We start from the raw sequence: 17,241 nt of genomic DNA on the forward strand, positions 1-17,241 counted from the left end.
GCACCTCAATAGTATTTTCATATTTATCATGCAGGAAAGCATCAAACAGACAGATATGACAAAAAGAGCAAGCTTCTAGCCACCCCAAAATATTTTTTGGAAGCTGAAACCTTCCGATATGAAGGCAAGCAAAACTTGACTTTAAATGTTGTAGTAGGGCGAAGAGAAAGCCTCCAGCCACCTAAGCCGCAAACAGAGACATACCCAATGCAAAGGAACGCATGCACGCCAGACACCTACAATATCAGAGTCTGAGCACCAAGGATTACAAAAAAGGATGAATGCTGAAGACCACTTACCAAGCGTCAACTTGCCATGGTGTGACGGTAACCACTTTGAAACCTGCACTGCCTGCCAGGTGGCAAAGAGAATCATACCACACCTCTCTGCACATGACCAGAGATCCAGGGAGACAGAAAGGCTGTAAGAGTTTGCTCACTGTTTGGCAAGATAATCCAGACAAACAGATTCCCACGTGTTTACTAAGCAGCAGGGTCTCGAAAGTTGTCACTTGGTAAATGGTCTGTTCCTCTACATAGTTGCTAGCCTGGCTATTATAGGCCAGGCTAAATCCAATGCAGGTGAATCACTCTCATGCTTCATATTGATTTTTATTTGGCAAGGAGGGCTAGAAATCACACCTGTCAAATGTGCACCATTTTCTGGCATGTAGAAAACCCAACTGAATTACTCAGGGAGGCTTTTTTACACTGGTAGGAGAGCTGTACTGTAAGGATATGGTTGAGAATTATGTTTTAGTAAAGGGATAGGGACTGTAGACTGTACTACTGTGTACTCTGTGTTGCTGTAAGCATGCTCCTACTAGATAATTTCTGCAACATTTAACATATCATGTTTAAACTGCCTATTGTTGTTTCAGCATTGGTTTAGCTCTGTATCAGATTTCTGCTTGTTTTCAAAATTTATGCTATCCCAACCCTATTGCATTGTTTATTAGATTTCCCATTGACTTATGCTATGTAATCTGCCTTGAGTCTCAGTAAGAACAGAAGACTATAAATAACGTAAACAAAATAAACAAATATGCAGGGGTTATTTCATAGAAAAAGAGTTGGAGGAACTCATTAGCATAACTCATTACCATATGCCACACCCCTTGCCATCATCGGAAGTGTGTCATTAGAATAACTGATTTGCATATGCCACACCCCCTGACATCACCTATCCTGGCTGTTTTGGACCCAATCCTGGCCATTCAGGGCCGAAATTGGGCCCAAAATGGCCAAAAGGGGCTGAAAATGGCCAAAAGGGGGCTCAAAATGGTCAGGATCTGGCCATTGCTGAGTGGGAGAGTGATCCACCACCTGTCAGAGGCCCGATCTGGGCCGTTTTGGCCCCAATCCAGGCTGAAACGGGCCCAAAATGGATGAGTCAGGTGGGTGGGGCCACCTGACGTAACTTCTTTGGGGAACTGCCGGAACTGTGTTCCGGCGTGTTCCCCCTCAAAATGAGCCCTGCAAATATGTATCAAACATAGACCACAAGCAAACAAATCTGGAATATTCCAAACATCCAACATTTAGAAAATCAAATCCCACAAAAATTATTTCCACCTTTCAGACCCATACTCATATCAAGATTTCCCAAAGCCAATAAACTACTGTCATATAGTAATAAAATTTGCCATACGTGATCTTTGTCCTCTCAAATGAACACTACAGGTTATTTTTTTTCCCATTACTGCCACATGCCCTAGTTTGGGTTTCTGTTGTACCATACAGCGAATTCTTGGGATAGCTGCTAATTTCCAATACAAATTGTTGCTGCTACTAATGAAGACACAATCACTCAGAGATGCTTCCGTAACAAGACAACCATACAATACATATTTGTAATGCTTCTGCTTTCTTATAACCAATCTTGCCATTACTTTTATAATTGCAAACCAGTAAGTTTTTATTTTAGAGACAGGATAATCATATATGACAGTAGCTACCCAATCAGCTTGCAAACACTGCAGAAGTAACCCCATCTAAGACATGTTCTCTTTTCAAATGGCTTGCGCTCTTAACTCACTTTTAACTTATCGTGCAATTTTGTTATTAAGCTGCCCTGTAACGCATCGGTCCACTAAAACCGATCACAGCTCACAGAGAAAAATCTTTACAAACGCTTGTAGCCCAAGATCCTTTAACTGAAGCTCCATTTTGCATGCAAGCCACATGCTCTGCCCCTAAACCACAGTCCCATTTTGCACCCTGTTCTTATGAGCTCCGGTATCTTGGCAGTACAGAATCCCCATACCAGAACGGTGTGCAAAAGGAGTTATTTGGGCTGCTGCACCTTGTGAGGCACGGTAAGAAGCTGCACCCCCTAAATTTCCTTCCCTATACGAGTTGTTTTCCTCTCTGTCTTCTCTTTGTCTTGCCATACAAAAGGGTGGCCGAAGCACAGAGCAAACCTCCACAGACTGGAACACGACCAACTTGAGCTACCAGGAGAAGACGTGTGATCAAGATTTCTTCAAAGGAACGTTTCACCAGTAGAGAATATTAACCCCTTCTTTCAAAGTTCCAGCCACAGAAATCAGTTTAATACTCACTCGTCCTCAAAGCTATTGTGATGTTTTAATGTACCACTATAAACTCAAGGAACGGAAGATGGCGGAAACCAGGAAACTGTTTTTAAAAACCCTCAAGGCTTTTATTTAGAAAGCGCAGCTCTATCCATCCGAGATCAAGGAACAGCTTTCCGACTTGGCCCCAGAAGAAGCAAGACGCTGAGACAATGCTACGTCATCTCCTCGCCTCCCCAGGTAGCGCGAACAGCCTCACTAGGAGCGACGTGAACTCTCTTGACTCATCTCTACAGGGCGTTTCTCACTCACCCTAATTTTCGCACTTCATGATCTTGCAGTGGCAAATAATTCAGGCACGCTCACTGAGAGCCCAGCGTGCATCTTTTGGTAATTAAATGCCAGAACGACTTAACTTTACGTGAAAGAAGCAAAATGGAACAAGTGACGCAAGGAGCCAGTCTCTTAAGCTGGGTTGTGTTCATTCCATCAGGAGTCTGATCTCTAGTTTTGTACAACTTTTATTATTTCAGAATCTCAGCCTAAGAATTAGTATTCGTGGCCAGCAAGAACTGTTGACAATGATCCGGGGTGAATGGACAGGTCAGGGCTTCCGTGCACTGCAAACCTTCCCGGTTACTCTTCAACATTTTCCGCTCTACTTCAGTGATCCCTAAAACCTGTACATGCCCTGGTGCCCCGTGACTCCCTACTATCAATGATCCCCAAATACTGGGCATGCTTTGGCATCTGCTGATATTTCCCGGTGCCTACTTGTGTCTTTCCCAAAGCAAAGGACCAATCCTGGTTTCCCCATACCTTAATGAAGCAGGAAAATCTAAGCAGGCACCACATTTGTATTTGCAGGGAGCCCCGATCCAGAAACAGTCGTCTCCTCTATTGGATGATGCTTGACTTGGAACCTCCCAAGACTGGTCCCGGAACCTTTGGCAGACATTTTGTGGTTGGCTGCACCCCCACCCCGGCAGGTATTTTGTGGGGGTGCCCCTCATTGTCTTCAAAGTTCTACGAGTACACACAGGCTCAAGAAGGTTGGGTAACTTGTCCTGTTTTCCTTACACTCAACAATCCCAGTTCTGGATTCCTACCACCCTGCTGTCCAATTTTTGGAATGCCGTACTTTTGTTGTTATAAACCGGCAGGAGGCAGAACCTTTCGTTATTTGTGCTGCGCTTAAACGCACTGACCACATTCCAGCTACAAGTTCCAACTCACTGTGTACACGGTGATGTTCTACAGCACAAGAGAGAGCAGAGTATCAACAAATCTCCTGACTTTGGCTGGTATGTCCACCTGGCTTTACAGTGGGCGGGGCCTCAAGGGGAAAATGGGAGGAGTTAAAAGAAGGAAGAACGCAGCCACATTTCCAGCTAAATTCTGGAAAGCAAGGGCCACAAAAATGCTATCTGGACTCTGCTTTAAAGCTTGTTCAGCATGCCATCTTTGCATGCTTATTAGAGGGCAGTTTGCTGCATGCTGTGTGTAACACAACAGCAGCTTTATGTGCAACTCAAGCTTGACTGGGTCTGCACTGAAGGATTTTAAAGAGGAGATTGTTTGTGAAACTCTATTCTGGCAGCAACTAATGATTCTAATCTAGAATTCAAAAGCTAGCTTCTATTAGCTGCAGGAAAGAGAGAGCTCCACAGGCTATAATCCTGTATAGCGGGAATGGTTTAAGATACAGAATATCCACTGTTCCACAGCAGTAAGCTTCCCCCTTGCTTGGCTGCACAGGTCAAAGGTACATTCCTACCGACAAGATAAGGAGAGATAAAGACTGACAAGATAAGGAGCGATAAAGAACCCAAGCTGTGTTCTGCAGGTTCTGAACAAGTTATGCCAAACAAAAATAAATGTATTTGAATTTAGTTACTGCAGTTCTGTTTCTGCTAGCCATGGGGGCAGGACAAGCCTTTGCATGGTACTGAAAACTCGCACCCTGTTTTCCAACGGACCTCCTGTCCGCAAGGTACAACAAGCAGCAAAGGAAGTCCAATGAACTTAAAAGGGGAAGCATCTTGCATGGAGATCAACATGACAGACTGCTCACAAAGGGTATGAAGAATTTTGCATGGATGCATCATTATTATAACTGGGTAGCCACATTCATGGGATGTCACCTGTTGTTTTCATATTCCGGAATTAATTCTTAGCACAAATATGTTTGACTTTGTCTCCCAAATATGTTTGACTCTGTCTCCCAAATATGTTTGACTCTGTCTCCCAAATTCTGAAGTGGGTTTAGGAGAGAACAAAACTGAAAGAACCACACTAACTTCTCTGTATTTCACAGCCTGAGAACATTACCAATCTGTTACAATTGTAAAGTACTCAAACTTGCCTTTTCATAATCACTCAACTAAAAAAAAAAACACCCTATACTTTAGTGAAATTAATGGGCAACAAAACAGAGGTATTTCCAGATTATATTCATTATGGTTGAGAGGTTGTGCCAATATTGGATCTTGTAACAAAGTATGAGAAACACAGCCCTTAATTTCACATGATTTTATTGGTTCGTGCAAACATGCTGGCTTTGTAGCTATTATGTGTATTTTGTATATTATGTGTATCTTTTTATTCTACTGAACAAATTTAACATTTAAATAAACTTGTGTTTAAAAAAATAAAAGGGAGGAATCTCGTGATTCTTAAAAAATAAGGGTGTGATCACTGAAGAACCCCTCCATGCATGCATGAATTTTGCTTTTCTTCTTCCCCCCCCCCCCCCTTCACAGAGCTGGGACAACCAAAAACCAAGATACAGACTTGGATGGTACAAGCCACTCCATCAATGCAGAAGTGGCATCTGATGTTTGCCATTTTACCTGATTCCTGCTACGATCTCCCACTCTGGGCCCCCCACACTGTTCCCGGGGAAGGGGGTCCGCCAATCCAAAGAAGCATGATTCCATGGGATAAAGAAGGCTGCAAGGACGCGAGGAAGTTCTCTCCCTCTACCGTTGCTTTGCTTATCCTGCACAGGATCTAAGCCTCTACTCCTCTTCAAGACGTTCAAGTGTAACAGATGGAAAGAGGAAGGTACAACCTGTTCCCATTTCTCTCTTCTTTTGAAGATTTTGTGGGGTGGGATATTTTCCAAAGTAGAAAAATTTCCACCCCACATATGCATACAGTCAGGGCTCATTTCGAGGGGGAACGCACAGAAATGCAGTTCCGGCAGTTCCCCAGAGGTCACATGTCAGGTGGCCCCGCCCACCTGACTCTCGGCCATTTGAGGCCCATTTCAGCCTGGATTGGGGCCGAAACAGCCTGTATCGGGCCTCTGACAAGTGGTAGATTACTCTCCCATTCAGCAGTGGCCTGATCCTGACCATTTTGGGCCCCTTTTTGGCCAGGACTGGGTCCAAAACAGCCAGGATAGGTGATGTCAGGGGGTGTGGCATATGCAAATCAGTTATGCGAATGACACACTTCCAGTGATGGCAAGAGGCGTGGCATATGCTAATGAGTTATGCTAATGATTTCCTCCAGCTCTTTTTCTATGAAATGACCCCTGCATACAGTCTATCTGTAGCAGGCTATCTGTGGTTAGCCTACCAAATAGGCTAACATGTGGAAAATGAAACACAGACAAACCCCAGGGCATGTACATCGGGCTTGTATGCGGTGTATTTGCCGCCTTTTGCTAACAGTATTTAAATTTTGCTAACGTTACCTAAATATTTAAGAGATTTGTTTTAGTCTGAATTGGAAAGTGTTCTGATTCAGATTTTCCCAGAAAACTCACATCACTGCCCTGGAAACGGCATTCAAATTCCCATAACCTCCATGACAGAGAGCAAATCCTTTGCCAACCGAAGGTTACAGGTTCAAACAGAAATACCCACTTTGGTTTGATACACTGAAGAATTGCTGCTAGTCAATATAGATAAAAGAAGTTGTCTAAGGCATGCCATGCCATAATGCAAAAGCAGGCTGCAAAGGCGGTAAAAGCCAGGTAGTATGTCCCTTAAGCATTGCAACAGACTGCAATTTATAAATGTGGCTTCCCGAGGAGAACTACTCACAGGAGATGTTCGGAGGCAGGAAAATGCCAAAGGGGGGTTATTTTGTTGTTCTGCACATGAAGCTGCTATATATTGAGTCAAGCTGTTAATCCAGCCAGCATGGTATTCTTTTAGTTTGCTTGCATTGTTTTCCAATTCTGTAACCCTAATCCTGCCGCATCGTTTATTAGACATCTTATGCTGTGTGATCAATTTTTAAAATATATTTTGTAATCTGCCTTGAGTCTCGGCAAGAAGGTAAGATAAAAATGAAATAAATAAAGAGAAAAGCCTTGCTTCCATGCTGTGATGTGACAGGTTAAAAAAAAGGTAAAGGTAGTCCCCTGTGCAAGCACCGAGGCATTACTGACCCATGGGGAGATGTCGCATCACGACGTTTTCTTGGCAGACCTTTTACGGGGTGGTTTGCCATCGCCTTCCCCAGTCATCTACACTTTACCCCCAGGAAACTGGGTGTGATGTGACAGAGGTGCCCCTTATTAGATAAGTAATTCTATATTCAATGGGGCACTACTATGATACATATGAGAGAAATGTCCTTATGAGCGCTGAGAAACAGCGTTGAAGTTCTATATGAAACTGGCAACGTGATTACATTTTAGTCAATCTATGCACCACCAAACTCCCAATATAACTGAAGACAAGTCTAAAGACTTAACATGTTACAGCTCTGTTAGAAACAAAGGAGCAGCCGTCTTTAAATGACTTCCTTTTGCTGCTTACTGCAAGAGCATAAATGAACCAAAATAACCTAAACAAACACCTTGTTGTATTAAAATTCTGGAAAAAAACAAAGTAGCCAGATCTGATATATCCAGTTATCCGGCATTCAGTCAAATGATATTCAAGGACCCGATATGGCAGTGTTTTCTTCGTAACGTATTAGACATCCCCGACGATCTTCTCAGCCCTTCAGCAAGTAACTTAGATCTTCGAAATTGGGTCTATAAGGGTGATGCCCTGATAGACAGGCGGCCGTGAACTGCTGTTTGGCCTCCTGGTTTAAACCTTTTAAGTGTAACCACTCCAGAGCCTCTTACTTAGTCAGTATCACAAATTACAATCTTAGAGCAGCTTTTACATCCCTATGCTTTGAAACAATGCCAACTGCAGTTTTAGATGGTCGCTACAGTAAAACACTTAAGGACCGGCGCTTCTGTCCGTGCGGAATCTCCGCAATTGCGGACTTACCTCATTACATTCTTAATCGCCCGCTGTACACTCAACCCAGGACTAAATTCCCGTCTGAGATGTTGTCTGACCTCTGTACCCACTCAGACATTGAGAAGATTGTCGCCTTACTACCTGATTCTGACGGCAATATTTCCCATAAAATGGCCTTATTTGCCCTGGCTGCAAAAAAAACACGGGCTAACGTGGTTCTTAGGGACCCAATTCATATTTGCAGGATTTTCACTGTTTTACCCATTTCACTTTTTATTGCTTTATCTGAAATGGTTAACTGAAAACTGTTCATAGCTTTTATCAGTTTCCATCTATATTGTTCTGACTTTGTTATATTAAGTTTAATCATTCGTGTTTCTGTTTATACTCTCTGCTATTTGTGATTTTGTAATGGCCTATGGCTAAATACAATAAATCTACTTACTTACTACTTACCTAAACAAACATATAAACTCATAGCTAAACCTTAACTCAGCCTCACAAATTAAAATTTGGCCTCCGAGCTGGCTTCGCATTCAATCAACTAAAGTTTCAGTTGGCTCAATGAAGCTTTGTGGTACTAAGAAACAAGCTCCTTCAGAGAGCCTCCTCTGAAAAGAGACCCAATCCTGAAATATAAAAGGAGACATCCTGATATCCAGCTAACAGCTGGACAATGTAATCCAGGAGGTCAGATCTTCTGGTGACCACAACCCACAGAGAGGGCCATTTCCGTATGGACCCGCATGCTGGAGGAAACACTTTTCTACAGGAAGGTGGGCGACATCCCCTGGGAAGCAAGATCTTTCCTCTTCAGGGGTCGAACAACAGAAGGATCTTGCACGCATGCTAGTGGATGGGAGAGGGGGAACCGTCCTTCAGCCAGTGATCAAAATAAGTAACAGGTCACATTATGAGGGAGGTCTGTTCTGCACATAGGTGACAGAATCCTGAGGTGGGAAAACAGCCTGCATCACATTTTTTTAAAATGCTTCCCCGTGTAAAAAAAGAAAATAACACCCTGCAATTCCTTTTTTTAAATAGCACATGGAGGGAGAAGTTCTATCCTCGTTTTTTTGTTGTTGTTGCTTACAGAGAATGGTTAATATAGGGCAGTTTTGAAATACGGATTTGTATTTTAAACGCTCTTTTAATGTTTGAAAGGTTTTAATGTTTCACTGCCTCAGGGACCCCCATGAGTTAGGGGGGAGCAGAGCAGAAATGTTTTAAATAAATAAAATAATCCCTCAATCACGATCTGAAGTGGTACTGCCCGTTATAGCACCTTGGCTTCAATATGGAACGGGCTGGAGAAAACGCAGTCAGGACTGGGAAAATGCCTAAAGGAAGGGTTGATCTACAGGCTTACTACTATGTTCAAGACACGTCATCACTACTTCATTCTGCTGCGTGCATGGACCAAGCCTCAGTGACACAACAATAGGGTGTACTTCACTCCCAATAGTCTATTATAGAGATGGAGGGGGGGCGGGTTTAAGAAAAAAGCCACAATGACGATTTGTCCAGAGATCTTCCAAGCTTTAGCAGGCAGGCATGGAGATGTTCCAAAATGTTGCCACACTGAGGTAGCAAACCACATTAAGTGAAAAGAGAGGCATCTTACATGCCACAGGGTCACTTTTGGACCAAGACAAGGATGAACTTGGCAAACGTAAAATGTAAAGATCGCTGCCGGAGAATGGGGTAATGACCACAGCCACATGGCTAAAAAAGAATTCGGTAGATTAATGGAGGATAGGTCTATCAGTGACTACTAGCCATGGTGACTACATGAGACATCTGACACGTGAAGAACACGTGTTGGGAGGTGCAATGGTAGCCAGGAAGGGTAGTTTAAAAAGACAGAGCCGGTGGCAGGGCAAAGGCTTTGCTATACACTGGAGCTGAGTGAAGGGGCTGTGAAATGCCAGAAGGGGAACTTCAGCCCATGATAACCTCTCCAGGTCCAAGCCTGGCTCTGGAAGGTAGCTCCAGCCCATTTTCATTCCTTGCTGCCCTCTGGTTGTGATCCCACCCGGTTTTAGACTGGAGAGGTGAAACTGACAGAGCCTTTGGGAGGCGAAGATGAAACTGACAAACCCTCTGAGGAGTGACCTCCGCCAGCTCTGCCTTTTAAAACTATGCTTCCCAGCTAACATTGCATCTCCCTACACTTGACAACCCTGGCATGGCGTGCAGAGAGACTAAGAGGCACCTCCGCATTCAGAGGCAGTCAACCTCTGAATACCAGTACCAGAAAGCAATGCCAGGGGAAGACTTCAGTCTCTGTGCCCTGTTCTTGGCCCCCCAGAGTAACTGGTTGGTTACTGGGAGAGGCAGGATGCTGAATTAGATGGACCACTGGTCTGATCCAGCAGGGTTCTTCTTATGACCCTAGAACATGTACATGCTACCTAAACTGTCGGTGCCAACAAATAATTTCAGCATATTCCTCACCTCTATGAAGCTCTAATAACTAAAATGTCGATAACAGCTCTACAGTTTATTATGGTGCCTAAATATTGGTGTTTTTGCAACATTAACAACAAGGAGGAGGGGAATAACTAGGAGACTGAAGACAGGCTCATTTTATGCACTGGAAACTAGGATAAGGAAGAGACATCTGTATACATGCAAACTGCACACATATGGCGGGAACTGGGTGAGAAAAATTTCAGTTTCCTAAACATCAAAATCATATGCGTAGGCGTCAGTGTAAAAATTTTAAGTTTCTCACCTGGGGAACAGGGAGAAGAACAGCCAAGGGGTTATACTGGATCCAGCAACTGCAAAAAGGGCCTTCTCCAAACTCAATCTAGCCCAGAAGAAACCTGGATCCACACCATGGTGACACTGAGCACAGACTACTGTAATGCATTTTACGCAGGTCTCCCCTCAAAGCCAAAACTTACCAACATTTGAACGTATCACAGATAGAAGGCAATTGCGTATGGACTTATTTTTAGATATTTGGAAATATTTTATAGATATCTATGTACAGATTTGCCAATAGTGTTTTTAATGCCAGTATTTTCTTCTTCTTTTTTTTCTTTTCTGTTTAATTTTTTATTTTTTCTGTTTTGCCCTAATACAAAAATATTATTTTTAAAAGTCAGCTAGGAGATTCCAGTTGGTAAAGCACATCACAGCTTGATTATTATCAGGACCTAGGTGGAGCACGCATATTTCATTCTGTGGTCACTCTGTTGGCTACCCTTCAGTTACTGGGCTCAATTCAAGGCTTTGGCTAAAGCAAAGCTCTCTATGCCCTTGGTCGCTCATATCCACAGGACCACCCCTCTCCCTATGTTCCACCATAGCAGTTTCGCTCATCTGAACAGGGCCTTCTGCTGGTGCCACCCTGAAAATGGGCAAAATCAACAGCTGCCCATGTACACGCATTCTCTGTAGTGCCCCCCCTCCCGCCCAGTTATGGAATGGTCTGCCTAAAGAGGTCAGGAACCCTCCCACTCTCTTCGCTTTCTGCAAACCTGAATTATTTGTAAGGGCTTTTTAATACCGATAACAGGACTGTGCTGTAAGGAAATGGTTCAAAGAGATGCTCTGCTAAAGGGACAGGGATTGTAGACTATACTACTGGGTACTGTCTATTACTGTAAGTATGCTCCTACTGGGTTGTTTCCTCGTCATTTAATGTCATGTTAAACTGTATATGCTTTGTTTCAGCATCGTTTCACTCTGTACCAGATTTCTGCTTACTTTTTTAAAATTTCTGTAATCCACAACCTATCGTATTGTCTACTGAATGTCCCAGCCGTTTATCATATTGACTTACACTATGTAATCTGCCCTGAGTCTCAGTGAGAAAGGTGGACTATAAATAATGTAAATAAATTAATAAGAATTGTTCCAACTGCAGGAAATAGTCTTACATATGATATTAAGCCTCCCCCCAACAACGGCATGAGTTTTGCTATGCAGCAGACTCGTCCCTGAAGGCCAATAAGTGGGTTCTAGATCATATCAAGCCTGAATTCGCCCTAGAAGCTAAAATGACAAGACTAAAGCTGTCGTACTTTGGTCACATCATGAGAAGACAAGATTCTCTGGAAAACTCAATAATGCTAGGAAAAGTGGAAGGCAGTAGGAAAAGAGGAAGATCCAAAGCAAGATGGCTTGACTCAATAAAAGAAGCCACGTCCACCAGTTAATGACAGGACATTTTGGAGGTCTTTCATTCATAGGGTCACCATAGGTCGGAGGCAACTTGATAGCACATCACACACACACACACACACACACACACACACACAAAATCGCTGAATGCTGAGAGAGGTACTCTCTTAAACAGCTGACTGTAGAAGCATCATTCACAAGGAAAAAACAGCCCATATATGAAGAAGCACCACCCAATACGGTCGAAAGGGAAAAAGACCACTCCTACACAAATACAGAAGAGATGCTCCAATCTATAGTTGGTAGGAAGACATACAAGGAGTTCAACAAGGTCCGTCAGCCCACATGACAAAGCGGAAAGCCATTAGACACTCAGCAAGAACTGAGACACACCAATATGGAACCAATTGGGGGAAATTCATCTCTGTTCATCAAGGATTGCAAAACCTTGGGATAGCCTCCAGCTAAATGGAGCTTTTATGTATAGTACACCCCTGAGCACAAACAGCAGGCCTGTCATTTTTAATGCCACACTTACAAGTAAAGAGTGACCATGCATGGAAAGAATTTCCAGTTAGCATGGCACAGTTGTCACACTAAGAACTGGAAGACTCAGGTTCGAATTCCCGCTCCCCCATGGAAGCTTTCTGATTGACCTTGAGCCAGGCACACACATGCAGCTTACAATATCTCAGAAAGGCTGTTGTGAAGATAAGATGGAGGAGAGAAGAACACTGTAAGCTGCTTTAGGCCCTCAATGTGGAGGAGAGCAGGAACATAATTGAAACAAATAAATAAAAACGTTTGGTCTGTCCCAGCAAAGCAGCTCTCTGAAGAAGAAAGCACAGTTGAGTTGCAACTGACTCAAGGTGGCCCCATCTACACAGCAGTCCAGACAAGAGACAAGGAGAGGTGGTTTGCCATTGCCTTGCTCTGCATAGCAGCCTCAGTCTTTGTTGGTGGTCTCCCAGCCAAGTACTGACCAGGGCTGACCCTGCTTAGCTCCAAAGTCCTGGTAAGTCCAGGCTAATTTGAGCTAACCAGGCTGCTAGCTCTTTTAAAAGAGCCTGGAAATTCTCCCTCCCCAGAATAAGGGAAATGTATCTACAACATAGATCCAGGAGTTAGCTGTGTTAGTCTGTAGTTGCAAAATAGTAGAGTCCAGTAGCACCTTTAAGACTAACCAACTTTATTGTAGCGTAAGCTTCCGAAAACCACAGCTCTCTTCGTCAGATGCATCTGACGACACGTCTGACGAAGAGAGCTGTGGTTCTCGAAAGCTTACACTACAATAAAGTTGGTTATACTTGAAGGTGCTACTGGACTCTACTATTTTGTATCTACAGCAGATGCATAAACTGCCCTATGTACACTAATTCAAGCAGATGACACCTTCCTAATGGAGAAAAGAGTCCCAAACATTATAAGTCCATATTAAAACATGGCATTATAACTGCCATTTTTTAAAAAAATCTCCAAACATTTAATGTTTACCCCAGCATAAAGGTCCTTCAGCACTCAGCTTTAAGCATTGACAAGCCATAAGACTTATATTACTTCTTCCTCCAAAGTACACTAAAAGATTTTCCAGTATGAAGCTGGTGGGGAGACATCCCTTGCCAAGGCTACCATTTGCCAGGATCTCTCCCCTCACACTCCTAGAGACAGACTCTCCATTTTACAAGAAGAACATTCATTTTCCCAACGCAGAAGGAATTACTGGGTGCCCTCTAAAAAAAGGCTCCCTTCTCCTTTCTGCCATGGCATACCTCTGGTCCAACAGAGAAGGAGCCACTTCGATACAATGGGGAGAAGGAATGTCAGTCTCAGAATTGCTTGTGCTCTGTTGCAGCATTTCTTCAAGTCTGTATTGGATTTCTGCAGGTTTTATAGCTTTGAAAATTTGCATTTATATACCCTTCTGCACTGTGTACTGAAATGTACCTGAAACTGACTGTACTGACGCACACAGTGTAATCCGCCTCGCGTCTCAGTGAGAAAGGCGGACTACACACAAATAATTTTTTTTAAGAAATAATTTTTGCACCAAACAGGGGTAAACACATGCCTTATACTGAATCAGTTTTAGGTGGTAAGCCATGCCCATCTGCAACAGCAGGATTTGACTCCCAGTGGTACCTTAGAGACCAACAAAATTTTCAGGGTAGAAGCTTTCAAGAATCAAAGCTCCCTTCTTCAGATACAAGAAGGGAGCTTGTGAAGGCTTGCATCCAAAGAAGGGAGCTTTGACTCGCAAAAGCTTACTTGCTGGTCTCCAAGGTGCCACTGGACACAGGCTGCCAGTGTCCAGTGGTGTCTGGAGATCTCCTGGAATTAAAACTGATCTCAGGCCAGAGAAATCAGTTCCCCTGGAAAATATGGCTACTTTGGACTATGGACTGTATGGCATTATACCCTGCTGATGTCCAATGCCTCCCCCAAACCCCGCCCTCTCCAAGAATTTCCCAATCTGGAGCTGGCAACTCAACACTGGATTCAAATCCAGCTCTTCTACTGAACAAGCACATCAGTCTAGCAAGGTCAGTATTGCCTATTCAGGCTGCCAGCAGCTCTCCAGGGTTTCAGAGGTCTTTCACATTACATGCTCCCTGATCCTTTTAAGTGGAGGAGCCAGTGGGAAGCGAACCTGGGGTCTTCTGCATGCAAAGCTGAAGCGCTGCCACTGAGCCAGGGCTTCATTCTGGGACACCCTCCCCCACCCCAGAAAATGACAGGACTTGCATTTCCCATCTCACCCCCCCACACACACACACTTTGCAGTTATTACAGGGTAGAATGGGGGGTGCACCCAATTTTGGGTGTTGCAGGTCCCACACCCACCCACCACCCACCCCACCCACCCTGCAATGAGGCAACCCCCAACCCCACCCCACCTGCAAGGCAAGGAGCAGGATACACTATGCAACTTGCTCAAGAGGGAGCAGGGGGAGAGCTGGCGGGCCCCCACCCAAGAGGAGGGAGGTCAGAAGCCTCCCCCCCCCATGCAACTGAGACCCCTCCCTCACAAGCTGCCTCGAGGGTGGGGAGCAGGGAAGCCCCCTCTCATTATTCCCCCCTTCCTGCCCCCCCCAACCAAGGGGGAAGCTTCCTGCCGCCCCCAGGCGCGGTTACCTGAGGCAGCCGCAGTCCCGGCGCCCGCCTGCCTGCCGCCTCCCTCCCTCACCGGCCTCACACAGACAATATGGCGGAGGCACAAGGCTCGGCCGCCAGCCGCAGGCACCAGAGCGAGGCTGGCCGGAAACGGAAGTGGATCCTTCAGTCCCTCTGCGTCTCTATCATGTTCTTCCCTCCCCCCTCTCCCTCTCTCAGGAGTAAGGCGGGGCTTCGCGGCCCTGCCGGGGAAAATGTACGCATGCGTGGCAGCTGTTGCCTTCTGGGAGTTGTAGTTCGGGGGGTGAGGATCTCTTCCTTGCAGATTTTACTATGAAGTGGCTTCGGTTCCAGTCCTTAGCCGAGCTCTACAGTTTTATTTTTTTGTTAATTAAAATATTTACAAAGAGTTAATCTGAAGAACCACTCTCGAAAGCTGACGATGCATCTGATGAGGAGAGCTGCGGTTATCAAAAGCTGACGATGCATCTACTGAAGAGAGCTGTGGTTCTCAGAAGTTGATGATGTATCTGATGAAGAGAGCTGTGGCTCTCGAAAGCTTATGCTACAATAAAGTTGGTTAGTCTTAAAGGTGCTACTGGACTCTTTGCTATTTTGCTACTGCAGATTAACACGGCTAACTTCTCTGAGTGCATCAGAAGAAGAGCACAGGTCAATTGGTATGGGCAGAAGAGTTCTTTAGGTCGTAATGAGAAAAGGATATGGCAGAGAAGCGCAATGGATTCTTTGCACCTGTGTTCACGGTGGAAAGCGTAGGGCATGTACCCAGGTCAGAGCAACTATTTTCAGCAATGGACTTAGTCAAATTGAGGTGATGAGAGATGAAATTCGAGACATATTGTAAGGTTGTCTCTATTTATTTATTTCAAGTATTTATTAGCCACCTTTCCTCCAAAGGTGCTCAAGGGGGCTTTCAATATAAACAGATGCATGTTTGAATATAGAGACTGGGGATTGGGAAGAGCTCAGCAGGGAAGTGGTGCCATAGAGTCCACCCTCCAAAGCTGCCGTTTCCTCCAAGAGGGAGTGATTTCTGTAATTTGGAGATAAATGGTAATTCCAGGAGAACTCCAGCTCCTAGCTGCCAATTCCAGGTTGTGAAATTCTTGGAGTTTGGAAAGCAATCTCTCGATTCAAATGCTACAAGCTATTTCTCACCTGCTTGCTGTGATTGTATCTTATTCCAAAGGCATGTGAAACAGATTCCCAGAACACGAAGGAAAGCGTCCCAGTTGTTATGGAACATGAACATTCTTTGATCAGGTCCCAGACTTTTGTTAGGCAAAACTGTTGCGAGTAACCTGTTCCCGCTTACTGGAACAGGCAAACTTACAGCATTTTTTACCTGCTTATAGTACAATATGGAATCATTATAAAATTCTGCTAGGAGAGCAAGCGTTACGAGTAGAGATGAGCACAAACTGGAAAAAAACCAAACCATGCAGTTCATAGTTCGTCAACTTTCACAAACCACGAACTTTCACGAACTTGCCTCTGGTTCGCGAACTGGTTCGTTTGGTTCGTGAAAAAGTCACATCCGGGGCAGAAAATCATCACTTCTGGGTCAACAGAAGGTCACTTCTGGGTCAGCAGAAGGTCTGTAGGAAGTCCATCCCCTGTTGCCTAGGAAACTGATCGATTGGCACCAGGCTGTCTGCAGTCATGAACCAAAAACCGAACCAAACGAACCAGCCTAACGTTCGTGGTGGTTCGTCAGAAATGGGATCTGATGAACCGCGATTCGCGAACCACGAACTGGCCTGGTTCGTGCTTAAACTTGGTTCGTATTTTGGTTCATGCCTATCTCTAGTTATGAGATCAGCCCCACTTCACAGATTACAAGACTGAGCATGAGAACTTGGTTTGCCTAAAAATTCTTGCCTTTGTCATCTTGTCCAGAGTGGCAAAGATGAGACAGGCTGTTCCAGCCCCATGTGCAATTAGTCCCACATTCCCATGCTACTGCCTAACTTGGGACTTTCATCACCAGGATGCCAACCCATGGTTCCTACCAGGATTGTTGACACATGACACACAAAGCTTCCATCTGCTGTGTCAGACTAGCAGGTCTATCACGGTCAGTCTTGTCTACTCAGATTGGGAGCAGCTCTTCAAAGTCTTAGGGGGAGGTCTTTCACATCACCTACTACCTGGGTCTTTTAATGGAGGAGCCAGTGGGGATCGAACTTGGGACCTTCTGCATGCCGAGCAGAAGTT

At 44.5% G+C, this 17,241-nt stretch overlaps 1 protein-coding gene across 1 annotated transcript in view; it reads right to left on the reverse strand.

The window, feature by feature from the left end:
* Nucleotides 1–15,130, reverse strand: part of CSNK2A1 (casein kinase 2 alpha 1) — a 62,520-nt gene extending 47,390 nt beyond the window's left edge. The window contains exon 1 of the mRNA XM_054981255.1: nt 15,025–15,130. The gene's annotated coding sequence lies outside the window, so the exon portion shown is untranslated. The remainder of the gene's footprint in view (nt 1–15,024) is intronic.
* Nucleotides 15,131–17,241: the final 2,111 nt, after the last annotated feature.

Source organism: Eublepharis macularius, chromosome 5 (genome assembly GCF_028583425.1).
Source record: "Eublepharis macularius isolate TG4126 chromosome 5, MPM_Emac_v1.0, whole genome shotgun sequence".
In the NCBI taxonomy this organism is placed as follows: Eukaryota; Metazoa; Chordata; class Lepidosauria; order Squamata; family Eublepharidae; genus Eublepharis; species Eublepharis macularius.